Consider the following 3,923-nt stretch of genomic DNA (forward strand, 5'->3'; position numbering starts at 1 on the left):
TGTGATTTTATGTTTTTACCCCCGATTATTCATTAAGCATATAGCTTACCCCATTCCATTTGTTTTCCTTAGCAAGGGCTGACGCGGGGATCGTTAAGGAAGGTGTATAGACTTTTGGTTTATTGAATAGTTGATTTCTACCCTAGTACTTGTCATAAATTGACTAGTAAGATGTATATATTTGTTGTGATGGTTATAGTTAGTAGTTTCGTTAGAATTTACTTTCTGGTACTCGTGGTGTGTATGGCTTGATGTAGTAGTTTTATTCAACTTTTGAAGATGTAATAGTGTAAATAGAATTCTTGTTTAGCAAAAAATTTATTTTCTCATTTTTAGGTATCGAGTCTTGGCACGAGTTAGGCAGGCGATTCGCTAAACCCTTTGGTACGCCTCTGGATACGGTAGGGTCATCACAGTCTCAGCCTCCTCTCCTTAACTTCTTCCCCCTCTTGGCTTTGATGGCTAGTTCAAGAAGATCATGCATGTCCAAGTGGTGTTGAAGCTCCAAGGCTTCCTGAAGGTCAGAGTTTAGACCTCTAAGGAACCTTGCCATTAGGCTTCACTATCTTCTTGAATGTTAGCTCTCATCATGGCCATGTCGATCTTCTTATAATAGTCCTCCACACTCATGTTGCCTTGAGTGAGGGTTTGTAGCTTTGAATGGAGATCACGGTTGTAGTAGTTTGAAACAAACCCCTTGCGCATTAGTGCTGATGTGTGCACTAGTGGCAGGACCTAGAAGGCTTGAAGGATGTTAATCAAGTTGCCTACACATTGATCAAAGCCCACGAGGAGCCAAGTGATAGTTGTTGGTTTGGGCTCTAGCCCGCTAGTTAGTCAAGTAGTTTTTCCAATTAAAGGGAGTCAGCCAACTGTTGGGCCTTTTTAGTCTTGAGCCGTCAAGTTATTGTTTGGATTAGTTACTAGTTATAGGGCTTGTTGAGTCATGGATTCGGCCCACCTTGTCCAAGGCCTGGCCGAACCCTTATTTCCTTTTTACTAGCATTAGGGTTTCGTTAGATTGCCTATATAAAGGCTTGCTTTGTAAGCATTAAGGGTAGATGTTTTATCAATAAAACTTTGTTATTTTCGATTCTTTTTCTTGAGAGAGAATTCGAGCCTTTTACTTGCTTTGGCAAGGGTTGTAAGCAATCTTGCGTCTTGTCCTAGATTGTTTTACCGACCTATCCATTAGAGTAATCACCTCTGTGGAGTCGTCGTTCTACCGCCAACAATAAACGTATCGTCCGTTTGATTCTAGGTTTCCGCAATCCAAGCGTTGGACAACCTCGCTAGATCCTTGGGCAAACGTGTGCTACGTGTCTCGAAACAAGTTGATCGAGTGCCTTGAGTTCTCACCAAGTTCGGACTCGTGGCTCGCCATTTCTTCTCCTACTAGTCCTTACTTGATCCCACCAAACTAGTGCGTAGTCGGTGAACTCAACAGTGGCAGCCTTCACTTTTTGTTCCTCGCTATACTTGTAGCAATCGAAGACCATCTCAATGCGACATTCCCATTCCAAGTAAGACTCAAGGTCACTTTTGCCTTGGAAAGTAGGAACTTGAATTTTAAGTCCCTTGAGCTCATTCTTAGATGTGTCCCTTTTAGGCCTCTCGGCTCTTTCTTTATCCTCACCAGCTGAGTAATCCTCATAATTTGCCCATTTCGTGCCATGGTTACTTCGGTTGCGAGATCTAGAGCGAGAACCTCTTGTGAAGCTCTTGGAGAGTTCATCAAAGTAGTTGTGCATCTCCTCCATTTGTTGCTCACTAATTCTCTTAAGCTCGTTTTTCATGGCATTGAACATCAAAGTGTAATCGGGGGTTGGATGACCCTGCTCCATGTCCTTCGTCTTACCCTGCAAAATGTTAGTGAACAAGAAAGATAGCAAAAAATATAATCTCGCTTCACTCCCTTGGTGTTTCACTCACCCTCGTATTTTCACTCAAAACACTCTAATGATCTTACCAAGATTCCTTACCTATTGGATTGGGTAGTTGAGAAATGCCGCACAAAGTCCAATAGTTGTCACCAAACTTTCCACAAGAGTAACCAAGAAGCAAAGACACGACTCGGATGCAAAATGGAAACAAAAATGCACGAATGGGAGACTTTCTAGATGCGAACAGAATTAGGAAGAGGCGCTAGTGTGAATGGAATCAACGAAACCCTAGTTTCCTAAATTGTAGGGGCTTGTCCAAGTGGAATTAAAAGAGTTACCCAAGCTGTCCACTTAGTTTCCTAATTGATTTTGGAAACAAGCTAGTTTTGGAAACCTTTAGAAACCCTTTTCTTGAAACAACTTTTAGTAACTTCCAAATTCTTTTCCAATAAGGAGTAACAAATCAGATTTTGTCTCCTTTCCAAACCCCTTCACTCAAGTCGGTTGGAATCCTATTAAATCCCCCACACAATCCGAAACTCACACACACAAAAGTTCAAGTTCGGATTTTCTTTTTTTTTTTTGTGCAAAACACTCCAAGGCAGTTTCGGTCCTCTTGGTTCAAGGCAATGGAATCTCAACAAGGTAAGGCAAATAACCCTCTCGGGCTCCCCCCCCCAATGGGTTACCGAAGATGTTCCCAAGGAAGAAACAAGAACTCCAAGAAAACCCTTCACCAATGCTAGAGAATACAGGAAGATGTTCACTAGACGAATGAAGCAAGTTTCTAAGAATCAAGATATTCAAGAAGTCCAAGAAGTAGTAGATCAAAACTTTTGAATCTTTTCCCTTTGTTTTTTTTTATTTTCTTTTCGGCTAGGAGCAAGATGTATTGGTGACTAACTTGGCAATAAAAGTTTCGAACTTTCTTTCTTGTTTTGTTTTCTTGCCCACCCGACTCCTCTTTCTTCCTTTTCTTTTCGTTGCTGTTTTTTTTTTTTTGACTTAAACTAACAACAACACAAACACTTGGCCGAAGGAAATAAATTTCGAAATTTGGGTCGGCCTCTTAACTCACCACAATCAAAGATCAAAACTTCAAGATCCTTCAAGAACTTCCCAAGTAATTATCAAAGAACTTCAAGAACTTCAAGATTGTGGTCAAGAGGTTCAAGAAACCCTAGATTCTTGTGGGTTCTCTCAAGATTCACAAACACCAACAAGTTTAACCTAAAAATCAGATTTGAAAACAAGTAAAACAACTTGGATGGCACACGGTTAAACTTGGACAGATTCCTACATGATGACACAGCGCAACTAGTGAGGAAAAGGAAACCCTAGCCTCCGCAAAAGTTGCTTTTCTTGCTGGTCAAGCCACAGACAGTTTGCCACACAAGTATGGACAGAAATTGAACACTCACGAAGACACAACCCACGGACAGATTTGACACAACAAAGGAACAAGGCCACAGACAGAATGTTAACACAAAAGAAGCTAACTTTGGGCAACAATTTACCAAGTGAGTTCCGGACAGATTTGATGTTAGCGAAAAGAACTAATGACACACCACACAACAAGGCAAATTGTGGACAGATTTGAGACACAACAAACGACAAAAGCACGGACAGAATTGGAACCAACTAACGACTCAACAACACAAGGCAAGTTTCAGACAGATTTGTGACAATCTACGGCCAGAATTTTGACGCAACAAGGAACACAAACGGCGGACAGGTTATATTTTCTCTTTTTTTTTTTGACAATGCAGCGGAAAAACAAGGAACCCTAACGACACAACAAAGATAAAACACGGATATAACAGATGATACCTCTACCTAGGCTCTGAAGCCAACTGATACGCTTCTCGATTAAAACGTTCTGAGACACGTAGCACGTTTGCCCAAGGATCTAGCAAGATTGCCAACTGTTTGGATTGCAACTCCTAGAATCAAGAAGGATGACACAACTTGACTCGAGGCGGTAGAACGGCGACTCCAATTGAGGTGGTTATTCAAGTAGATAGGCCGGATGAACAATCA

This window comes from Coffea arabica, chromosome 6c, assembly GCF_036785885.1.
Source record: "Coffea arabica cultivar ET-39 chromosome 6c, Coffea Arabica ET-39 HiFi, whole genome shotgun sequence".
NCBI lineage: Eukaryota > Viridiplantae > Streptophyta > Magnoliopsida > Gentianales > Rubiaceae > Coffea > Coffea arabica.